General features: G+C 45.8%; 1 protein-coding gene across 1 annotated transcript in view; it reads right to left on the reverse strand.

The window, feature by feature from the left end:
- Window positions 1-2,998: 2,998 nt before the first annotated feature.
- Window positions 2,999-12,273, reverse strand: part of IRX2 (iroquois homeobox 2) — a 36,298-nt gene continuing 27,023 nt past the window's right edge. Inside the window, exon 5 of the mRNA XM_057540863.1 lies at window positions 2,999-3,332. The gene's annotated coding sequence lies outside the window, so the exon portion shown is untranslated. The remainder of the gene's footprint in view (window positions 3,333-12,273) is intronic.

Here is a 12,273-nt window from a genome sequence, read left to right on the forward strand (position 1 = left end):
GCTTCCTCCTTGCTGGGGTGGGTCCTGGTATCCTCTGAGACAGGGAAAGGGTGGGGGGGATGCAGGCCAGGAACTGAAATAGATGGAGCCTTGCAATGTGACAAAACAGAAAACTTATTTAAAAAAAAAAAAAAAAAGCTTCTATTTTGATGACACTGAAGTAAAGCATTTCTGTATTTTTAAAACCAATGACTGAGCCCCTGCTTCCCTTGTCAGTCTCTGTGCTCAATGGCCAAGGTCACCCCCATGGCCAGGGATGGCCCCCCTAAACAGGCTCTGCAGGCATCTCTCCACGAGCGTGGTCTGGGGAGAATGCCGAGGAGTTCCCCAGGCCACAGGCGTCCCCGGCCAGCCCCCAGCCAGCACGGGGGCCTAACTCACAGCTCTCAGCCTCCCAAGTAGTGGGAAGATTAGATAATACGTACAAAACCTCACTTTTGTAAAGCAACTATAAATAAAAATTAATTTAAAAAAACACCTCACTTTCTCCCGTGGTCAAGGGCCCACACTGCACATTTGGCCATTTGGATGCAAATCACAAAGTGTAGGAACCTCTAGGGATTGGCTACGTATGGAGGAGAAGGAAGAGGAAGCATCACCGCGAGAGATGGGTCACCTGGGAAAGCAGGAGGGGTGGACTCCCATAAAGAAGGAAAGCTGCCTGGGACAGTCTGGGAGCTGTGGACAGCAGCCTGAAGACGCTGCCTCTGGACAGGACGAAACAGCTCAACGGGACCGACTCCAGGCGGCTCAGGTGTCCTGTCGTGGGGACAGAGAGGGAAGCGTGGACGCTCCTTCTAGGGTCTGCCAGAGAATGGAGGGAAACCGGACGGGTGCATGGGGATGGCAGGGGACAGGAGAAGGTCAAGGGTGTGGGCTGGCCATGCTTACAAGGCAGAGACAGCAGGCACGTGGGCCAGCACGGAGGCACGGGGGGCAGGTGACCCCCGGCACAGACGACGTTGTGCCCATGATGAGGCTGGAGCAGAAGCTTGGGGGCCCTGCCCGCTGCAGCCCACCTTGTAGGCCACCTGTGCAGGGGGCTCCGCTCCGGCCAAGGCTTCCTGCTTGACAGCCCTCCTCTGTGCCTGGGAGCCACCTGCAGCCACTGGGCTGGGAATCAGTGGATAAATACCCAGCTTGCCTACCTTCGGTGGCCCCGCCAAGACACCAAGACTCCCACCAAGGAGTCTCCTGACCCAGCCTCCGGAATCACCTCCCAAATAAACTCCTTGTCCTCAAATCCTTTACTCAGAAGCTGCTTTGGGGTCACTGTAAGTGATTATGAGGCATGAATGGGGGAAGTGTTAGCAGAATGCCTCCTGGAAAAAACCAAAAGGACGGTCAGGGCTGTGCAGACGGACAGACAGGGAGACGTGGGGTCCCCTCGGGGGAATTCAGGGGAGGCTCAGGGGGCAGAGTAGAGAGGGATTCAGATCTCAGAAAATGCCCCCTTTTGCCCTTTTAAAAGAATTGATAATGATGCTGAAGAAGAAACGCCATTCAGTCAAGGTTACCAACGTGGGATTCCATGATTAGAAACAGGGAAAGACTGGGTTCAGCCACGTGCAGGACACGCAGCCCACCTGTAACAACAGTGCACTTTTAAAAATTATTATTAATTTTTACTGGAGTACGGTTGCTTTACAATGTTGTGTTAGCCTCCACTGCACAACAAATGAATCAGCCAGACACATACAGATATCCCCTCCCTTTTGGACTTCCCTCCCATTTAGGTCACCACATATACATTATTGATACTATGTATAAAATAGACAACTGATGACAACAACGCACTTCTATCAGCAAGTCTAGGTGGATTTGCACAATCCAGTGAAGCTTCCCTTTTCTTCCATCAAGTTGCCCTGCAGGTTAGAGAGAAACCATCACTGTTCTCTCTCGCCTGGGACATATTCCTAATTAGTTTGCTTTTTTTAATTAGAAGAGACTCTACATATCCGCCTTGTCCCCAACTTTATGGGCTCCTCCAGATGTTGAATAGGAAACAAGAAGCCCCAGAAAAACAGCTGGATGTTAAAGACAGCAAGAATTACCAACAGATCACTTTGGAAATGATGCCTTATCCTCACGTTATCTCTGAGTAACCACTGCTGTGGCATTTTCCTTCTAGAAGGACCGAGTGGTGTGAGCCTGGGGCAGGACGTCCACTCTCGCTGTGCTCTGATGTCTCCTGCGCTTACTTCCCTGGGGTGTGCCCACGCCACCGCCTGCCCCTCCTTACGGTCGCTGCCCAGCAGCTCCCCCGGGCTCACGGGGCCTGGCTTCCCTCCTCTGGCTCTGCAGATGGATTAGCCGAAGGTTGTGGGTGGAGGTGCCCTCTCACCCAAACCTCCCACCTTCAGCCACTAATGCTAACCTCCCCTCCATCAGGCTGAGAGTGATTTGGCATCTTTTCCTTAGAAAACCACATCTCTCAGGTGACTTAGAATTGGTAGAGATGTCTCCCTTCCAGACCAGCGACCTGCCTTCTCTGGAGCGAGAGCCTGGAGTGAGGAAACCTCTGCAGGAAGGCACCCGGCATCCACAGCGGTGACCTCAGCCGCTGTTCAGGGCCGCTGCATGGGTGTCTGTTGAGGGGCTGTGTGAGTGCGGGACCCTCCCTCCTCCCCCGACCCCTTTGGATGGAGGTCAGTTGGGATCCAGAGCACAGGCCAGCACCTCTAAGGCCCTCATCCTTGGCCACATGGAGCTTTCTCTACCAGGACTCACTCATCCAAGACGACGAGGGGAGATGGCAGGGGGCCTGCTGGTGTCAACCCAGCAAATGCTGGTCGGCTCTGCAGCACCTAGTGGGAAGGAATTGCAACTCGTGGACGCCTGGCCAAGCATTCCCGTCTTGATTCTGTGGAGAAGAACGACCTTGGTTCTCGTCTTCCTTGAAGAAAGAATTCAGCAAAGAGACCAAGACTGTGAAATAGAAACAGTGTTTATTTAAAGCAAAGTACATGTGGAAGGGCACACGGGTGAATTTGGAGTGAGTCATGCAGGCAGCAGGGGAGGCTTAGTTTGCTTATGTGGGGACAGTTTTCTGGGTTGTCTCCGGCCTATCATCTCACTTGTGCCCACATTTGGTCTGACTCAGGGTCCTTCCAGGTGTGTGCGCATCTCTCAGCCAAGATGGATTCCAGCTGCCTCTTCTCCCTCCTTTTGTCCTTCCCCTAGACTGAGGGCCTTCTCTGCACACATGTTGGGCTGGGAAATCCACAGGAATGCACCCAATCGGAGCCCATCACGAAGCATCAGCAGGAGACCAGCTGCAGCTGCTTCGCCTGGGGCCTAACTCCTTCCTCAGTCTGAGTTCTCTATCATTCCTGAAATGATTAAAGCAAAATGTATGACAAAAGCAAAACCCAAAGTATCTTTCTGTCATTTTCATGACTGCATTTATATAATTAACATACATAATACATAAATAGATATTCAAGTTTAGTTAAGTTCAGGATAAGTTCATGGTGATAAATACACTCGTTTATTACCAAAAAATTGAAAAATGAAATTAAAACACCTGTGTGATTTGACTAGCCCATAACTGTCATGTTTCGGATATTCTGTTTCAGTGTTTTTCTATATGCAAACTTTTTCATAAAATTCCGTTTATTTACGGTTTCTATGACTTCATGTCCTGTTCCTTTCATTTACTGTCACAAAAAAATTATATGTTTGGTCTCTGCTCATTATTTTTTGTTTAAAATAAATGACTTTGATGTTTCAGTCTTTTGCTGTCTGAATTATGTTTAGTTTACCTTGTCTTTTCTAAGAAACTGCAGGATATATTTCTCCTGCCTTCAATTTTTCACATGATTACTTTAAATTTAGAAATGTGTTAATTCATATTTTATCATTAGAGTCAAAAATTACAATCATCTTAATCTCTTCATACAAGATAAAATTTCAGTCTATTTTTTACCATTTCCCAACATCCTAGATTTTCTTGACCAAGTTTGAGGGTTGAGACACGAGTTACCCTCCTTTGAAGAGCTGGGCTCTTCATTTCATTGTGGTTTGTAAACACCTCTCCAACCTCTTTCTGGATTTACTTGATATGTACTTTCTAAGACCCTCTGCCAAGTCTGGGCCTGTCTGCCCCACTCTGGTTTGCTTCAACCCCCAGCCTCCTTATGCCTCTTCAAGTTGTAGAGCTTTTGTTTTTCGAAGAAGGCAACCACGCGCCCTGCTCTCTGAGCACTGTTGATCTGGGTGGCTTGTCTGTGGGAATGGAAGCTTTCAGCTGCAGTAACAACAGGCCCTACTCCAACAGGCTGGAGCAGCAGGGAACACCCAGCCGTGTGCAGGGGTGAGGGAGGCCACCCGGGTGCTAGATGGAGAAGTTAAATGGGGCCATGGATGTCGCAGGTGTGTTCTGCCTCCCTCTCTGTGACACAGACCACCAGGGTCGTCCTAGGCTGGAAGCCCTCATGGTCACAGCAGGGCTGCCAGTGCCCAGCAGGACTGCACACCTCTTCCCTAGTCATGTCCTCTGGACAGAGAGTGGCTCATGTGTCACCATCAGAGTGTTTTCCCAGCAACCTCCACAAACCTCTCCTGAGCTCTCATCGTCAACTCTCGTTCCTCCCAGGGGTCAGGCTTGGCAGGGATAGGGTTAGTCCTAGAGCAGTCAGGCCTCCTGCTGAGGCTTGCGACCACATAGTGGGAACATGAGGAGCCCCCAACACAATCTGGGAAGAGGGAGTGGAGAACACACACCACCTCCAGGACAGAGTTCTGTTGACTTCCTACATAAACAGCCCATTGTCTGGGCCCACGACGATGCTAGAATAAGTGTATTTCTTTGGCCTCTGTGCAGTTGGGGAGGCCTAACCTCTGTTCCCTTTATAGAACAGGAACTTTTGTTGCAACTCTGTAATTCAAAAAATGATAGAACTGCAAGCAGTATTTCTGCCTGGAATATTCTAAGCATCTAAAATTTCCTTCCTTAATGAAAGAAAATTTTCTTCAATTTTAGTTCTAATTATGCTTCTCTTTTAGTTGCCCTAGCTTTTCCTACAAGGACATTTATAATTCTTAGTCTAGATTCTTTCTCTGCCCTATCTTCATTTACAAAGAATAAAACAATTAGTTTCATTTTTTCTGCATATTAAAAAAAAATGTTTCTTATTGCAGTGAGCCAATACCAGAAGTTAGACATAAGAGTACAAACGCCCATCACCAGGGGGAAAAGCAGTACTAATAGTGAACCATGTATCTTTTGGTTTTTTTTCTATGTGATGTACATCAAGTCACGTGTTAAACAGTCATCAAATACTTCTTGGCAACCTATTACGTTGGCCTTAGAATATATCCCTCTGAAGGTATACAGAGTGCAGTGCTTAAAAATTAATCAAATTGGTTATTTTTCCACTGTACTTATATCAGCGTGATCTACATTTATTCCTATTTTGATGTTGCCGTTTATCTCTTTTAAGATTGGATTGTAGTTTTGCCATGTGCAACATGTCTTGCTGCAAACATCAGCCGGCACTCTGCACAGAGTTCTCCCCCTACACCCTCCCCACTCCCCTCCTGAGTGACCACTTTCACCATCGGTCCCCATGGGCCCTTGCTGTGTTCCATTTTACCAAAGTAAGGAAGATGCTGACCTTATTTCACCTTCTCTCTGATTACACATGTAACATCCTCGCCCCTGAGCATTTGACTTCACAGCGTCACCATATCCTGCTCTGGGGTGGGGGGACAGTCCTCCACACCCTTTCCGCGTGTGGCCACACGAGTTTATGGTCACCTTCTCCCCGACGGGCTCCCTGTGTTTGTTTCCTGTGATTGCTGTGATAAAGCACCGCAAAATGAGTGACTTACAACACCCAAAATGTTTTCTCTCCCAGCTCGGGGGGCCAGAGTCTGAGATCAAAGTGTCAGCAGGGCTATGCTCTCTCCAAATGCTCTAAGGGAGGCTCCTTCCTGCCTCTTCCAGCTTCTGGGGGCCCAACACTCCAACCTCTGCCTCCGTCTTCACGTGGCCTCCTCCTCTGTGTCCCTCTTTTCCCCTGTCGTCTGTCTAATCTCCCTCTTAGAAGGACAACTGTCATTGGATTTAGGGTCCACCCAGGTAACCAGGATAAGCTCCTCGTCTTGAAATCCTTAATTACATCTTCAAAGGCCCTTTTTCTGAATAAGGTGTCATTCTCAGGTCTGAGGTCAGGACGTGGACAGTATCCTGGAGGCCACTGCTCAGCCCACTGCAGTTGGTGGCTTGCCATGTCTTACTGTAGCAAACACCACCTTGTGCACACGCCGCTTTGTGCTGTGTAGATAAATCTCTGGCACAATTTCTAGAGGAGGTGTTGAGACTTGAAGGGTGACTGCCTCCACGGTTTTGTTAGATTTTGTCCAATTCCCTTCCATGGATTGCATTTCTCTTAACACAAGTGACCTTGAGCATCTATCCATGGGTGTAAAGGCAATTTGTATGTGTTTGCATTTTCAGTGAAATATCTTTTCATGTTGTTTGTCCACTTTTCTTTTGAGTGTTTTGGTCTTTTTTTTCCTTGATTGTTTAAAACATCTTAAAATTTAAGGTTTTTAGCCCTCAAGCTAAGATAGGAACTGTTGATATATCCCCCAGTTTGCCATTGCTTTGGATCAAGGCAGTTTGTGGGGGGGAGATTTTTGGGCCATGCAAACATTTATATAGTGTTGAATTTATTCATTTTTTTCTTATTTACTTGAGTCTTTATTTGGATCATAGTTGGAAGGCTTTCACCAGTCAGGTTAAAAAGGAATGTGTGCTCTTCCAGTGTACTTGAAGTCTCATTTTTCATATGAATCTCTGACCCATTGTGGTTTGCTCTGTTGCTTAGAGGGAGATTTGGGTCCAATTTTGCCTTTTTCCAAATGGATGTTCAGTTCCCTTGATGTCATTTACTTTTACCTTGTTGGTATGAGATGCCACCTTTGTCATAAACAAGTCCCCTGGGTTGGTCTCTCTACTCTGCCCCTAGGACCCATTTGTCCAGCTGGGCGCTAGAGCTATTAGTTACAGGATTTATACCATGTTTGCGTGTCCTTCTTCCTCACTCCTCTTTTTGGGATTTTCATATTCTTACATGATTATTTGTCCATACAAACTTTAAGGTCAACTGCATGTCTATAAAAAATACCTGCTGGCATGAGTGTTGGATTTATGCTAAATTCGTATATTAACTCGGTAGAATTAACTCTTCTTATCCAAGATCAAGGTACAAGTCTACCTCGGAGACTTTGAAAAGTATTTGAGAGCTTCCCCATATAGATTTTACAATTTCTTATCAAGGGCATAAAAATTTCATGTTCTTAGTTGTTTTAAACAAGATTTTCTCTTTCTTTACGTTTTCTAAGGGGCCGTTGTGGGTCCATAGGAAGGAGATTGATTTTTGTTGGTTAGGCTTATAGACTCCTAAATGTTCCTAAAGGCAGCTTTTAATTATTTAAATAATTTGCTTAGCTCTCAAAGTCATGTTGATAAAGGGATAAGAGTTGAATCTTCTCTCTAAACACACGGATATGGTAGATAAAGATTATTCAATATTTTAAAACATGCACAGCCACCCATGAAAGCAAGCAAGGAGAATCCCTGTGGCTGGAAATGGGTGGAGTGCATGGTGGGGCCCATGGTCACAGTGGACCCAGAGCAAAACAGGTCCTTGAGATCAGCGCTCACCTTGTGCAGGGCCGGACTTGGTGGGTGAGGACTTTGGGTCTCGGCAGGAAGCTGCCCATCCAGGAAAGGGTTGAAATTACCCACCCCTCACTCCCTCCCACACACTCAGGGTTGAGGTTGGGAATGAGTTTCCTGCCCAGAATGAGCCCAGTCATGCATTCAAATCAAGCCAGGCCCCCAGTGCATCTGTGTGCAGCCCCTGACCTGGGCTGTCGGGGCAGGATGAGGCCGGACCAGGTGCCTGCCCTGGGGACTGCGTTCCAAACAGGTGGGAACAGTTGGCAAAGGGCCCTGCAGGAGAGGCCCTGCTCAGGATGAGCTCTTAAAACATGAGGACTTGAAAAACAGTTAACAGTCCCATAAATGGGAGACGTCAATAATGATCAAAGAAATGTTCACATATTGAGGTGTGGGGAAGTCATTCTAGCTTATACATGAGATAACTTGAATTTTCTTCTAACTAGAACAGCCTGTTTGCGGCCCGTCAAACACACATTGTGTATCTGCTTTAATGATTAAAGAAAAGGGCACATAGACTAGAAGGGAAAGAATGTCCATGTTAAAAATAAAGATTAAATGCCCCTCTTGCTGGACGCTAATGCTGGTCCTCCTTTGACGATAAGACCCCCTTCCTGGGCACCAAGGCCATACTGACTCACTGGATATGTGCAGATCTTTTTTTTTTTTTTAAACCAGGAATGCCTCCCTGACTAGTTTGATGTTCTTGGTTCTGACGAGACATAAAACTGTGCTGAAAACCGTGCTTCTCAGGAGCAGCTCCACAGAGTAATCTGAGAGGCTGTCTCCCAGGCTATAGTCCTCAGTTTGGCTCACATAAAACTCTTTTCCAGTCCTATTATACATTGTTTATTGATTATTTTCATCCGACAGTAAGGAGGATATAGAAATAGCAGAGCGGGAATTCCCTGGAGATCCAGTGGTTAGGACTCCTCACTTTCACTGCTGAGGGCCTGGTCAGGAAACTAAAATCCCTCAAGCCATGTGGTGTGGCCAAAAAAGAGAGAAAATAGCAAAGCAATTTTCAAGAAACACTAAGCTAAGCAAGTGTGCCCTACATTCTCAAGTAAATAAGGTAAAAATCTTATTTGTGGAAAAATAAAACAGAAGGTTATAAAGCACACATAGGCAGATTAGAAAAATGGAAAAGCTGGAGACAAAAAATAGCAGCAATGAAACTTATCCAAATTCTTACATCCAGATCTCAGGAGGAGGGCTGGGCTGTGTAGCAGGCATTGTGGAGCCTGTTGGGAAAGGTGGGTGGTGGGGTTGGAGCCAGTGGGGCCCCCGGCTGTGCAGCCGCTCCTGCACTGAGGTCAGCCCAGCAGCCAGCAGGGCCTGCTCTCCTTTGGGCGTTGAGGAAGGACCACTGGAGGAATGGCAGCGAGTCCCCTGTGGACCCCACTCAGGAGCATGATGTCAAGGTGGGGATTCTACCTCTGGCTTCAGTATTACTCACGAATTTAAAATAACAAAGTGTTAAAAAATATATCAGAACAAGTAACTGCCAACGATAAATGCATCAAGGCGGTGGAAAGGATTACATTTAAGGTATTAAAATTGAAGTTGATGGTGATCCCACATTATTCATTACTTCAAATGGAGATGCCTTTAAATTTATATTAAATTCAATTTAAATGCCATCAAAACCATGGTTGACAAAGTACTGACGGATGAATATTTTAGTCTGATTCAATAGCAGTAAACTTTATTTTCTTACCTTGAGGCAAGGTGATGGAGTTTTTATATGCAGTAGGTTGAACTGGGTTTGTAGTAACATGGCTTCTGATTTCCATAAAATAAAATTCTATCTTTAAAAAATGATTTTCAAGGGTTTAAGTCTTGAACTCTGAAAACATTTCTTCAGGGTTCTTTCTGCTTCACTCATTAATTTATACTCTGAAATCCAAAAGCTTTCTTATGCTTCTGTTCAAAATATCTTCTGGTTTAGAATTAACAATTAGTCATCTTAAAGGTTTTATGTTTGATGTTGATATTCAGTAATATTTCAACTTGATTTTTCCACTTATAGCTCTTGGTTATAGGGGAAAGGGGCCTTATACAGAAATTCACTTGGAGTTGGCGTTGAATGCATGTGCATTAGGTGAATGAATGAAATGATTCAATAATTGATTTATTATAATTAACTAGTCTCTGTAACTTGTTCTAAGAAAGAATAGGCAGCCTTTTGTCTGTCTGCTAGAATAACCCTTGGCTTAAGAGTTTACAGGCCTCATCACAAAAAGATACAGGCAGTCCCTCTGAAGAGATTATTAGTGATGTAAATATTGATTATTACCGATGCAGGGAAATAGATAGTCATCTCTGGGCTGAGTCCTTCAGCCTCTGGCTCTGTGTGCTTCCGTCTAAGCTCCTAGAATTCAGGGAAGGTTTTTCTCTCCGTATCTCGTTCCCAGTGTGCTGTCTTTCCCGGAGATGTACAGGAGCTCCTGTGGTGGGATCACACTCTGTCAACTCTTCCTCATGTATCATTATTTTCTTTAGCCCAGTGTATTTTTAATTCCTGTCGATTCTTTCCTAGCTAATGGCTCATTTCGCCCCTAAACCAAGGCAGCCACAGCTTCTGGGGAAGGACAGATGCAACTGAAGGTCAGGAAGCCATGGCTTGGCTGTGACTTTCAAAATAGCCTTTACAAAAGGGCGGGGGGGGGGGCGGTCCATGAGATTTGGGAGCCAGAACCTCAACTTCAAAAGCCAAGTCCTTGATAAATAAAAAAGGCCCACAGACATTTTCCATTTTGCCTCGTTGAATAGAGTGGGTCCTGTAGCCAAGGCTGGGTTGCAGGGACCTCTGAGGAGTAAACACACAGCTTTTCCAGGCTCTACTGGGGGAAGGGGGAGGGGGAAGGGGCTGGGCATGAGGGACAGCCCGCAGTGTGGACCACAGCCCTCTAGCAAGCTGTGCCCAGCCCTGTAAACATGCGGGGCCGGGATGTGGGCACAGGCGTCTGCCTCAGAGTCCGTCCCAGGCTCTCCAGGCTGCTGTGCTGCGTTCCTCCCTGTGTCTCAGGTACGGCCACTCTGGTGATGAAGGCTGACAGCTCACAGAGACACTGTGCACAGAGGTTTACATTTTAACCATCCCTCTCCAGACTACTGAGCGATGCCTTCGGGGGAGACATTGTCACAATCTTAGTACAATTAGCATCATCGATTCTTTCATCTCCAGGATGGAAGGGCTGCATCCTGGGGGCCAAAAAGTAGGTTTGGGTCCTCAGGTTCCACGTGCCATAGCCACCTTCTCAGGGCTCCCTGAAGGGCCACCCAGTCAAAAGAGTGGCCATCAATCCAACCTTGTTTTAGGTGGTGACCACTTCAAGTGCTTAATTTTGATTGCCCCATTATTTTTATAAATGTTTAGAAATTTTTTTCCAAATGTATTTTTTAATTAATCCAAAATGAATCATTTAGAAAAATCTGTAGTAGGAGGGAAGAATCAGTGCGGAAAGGTGATTCATTTCGGCATAAAATCAGTCACTTCTGGCTGAAAAGCAAAGATCTGTGATTGACATATAGAGTATCGGGAAAATAATCTCAGAATGGGTTTTGTCTGCTTCTTGGCTTTGCAGTACCGAAACACAGATTCAGAAATAAAAAATAACTTCATAACATAATGACATGTCTAAAGTACTGCATTTTACTAACCTTTCACATGAGTAATTTAGAATAAAGTCGCTATGTGATTATATAGATTTACATGTTATTTGTCAATTAGAAATATTATATTTTAAAGGAATATGGATTTGTTTTACTTATCAGAATCCCAATATACACATTCATGAAATTACTTACAAACTTCACTTTATACTTTTGAATTATCCCAGGCTCTGGAGGCTCTAGGGAGTCACTAAAACTTAGTAACTCTGAGTAGAGTATCCCTGCCTCACATTTAAAAATAGAAGCCATAATACTCTCTAGCTTTTGCCAAATTGCAAATAAGTGAGCAGAGTGGAGAGTGATGTGATGAGTCAGAGCTGAATATTCTCAAACCCAACAAGTGTCAAAGTGTGATTACACAGCCTTACCCTGGGGTTCCGCACCCTCAGCTCTGGCCCGGAGCCCATCTCAGGTAGGCAGGCACCAAAGTCAGGTCCATCTGTGCACCCTGGAGCATCTTTGAGGAAAGCCAGCAGATCCCAGCTTTGTAAATAACTTCATAACTGTGTCTCTTGGGATTCTGATAAGCAGAACAAATGCATACTCCTTTAGGAATACGTTAGGACACATTGTTTTAGTTACTGTGGATATCATTATGATTAATTTGGAAAATACAAAACATATAAAAGACAAGCCAGAGGATCACGGCCTCCTCCTCTTTCACTCTCAGCCAGAAGAACCCTCACTGCCCACCTGGCCTTCACTAGAGCCCTGTGAGTCCTGGGAGCGCCTCGTTCACTGAACATTGAGCCCCCAAATCAAGAAGAATGGCCAGGTTGAAGGGGAGTGGTCCTCACCCCAGTGGCATGTCCTGGCTGCACTAACATGTTGCTGGGACATCACATAGGAGACGGTTTATTCCCCATCAGAACAGAAACAGAGCCGAGGTCACGTGTGCCAAG

This window comes from Balaenoptera acutorostrata, chromosome 2 (assembly GCF_949987535.1).
Source record: "Balaenoptera acutorostrata chromosome 2, mBalAcu1.1, whole genome shotgun sequence".
Taxonomy (NCBI): domain Eukaryota; kingdom Metazoa; phylum Chordata; class Mammalia; order Artiodactyla; family Balaenopteridae; genus Balaenoptera; species Balaenoptera acutorostrata.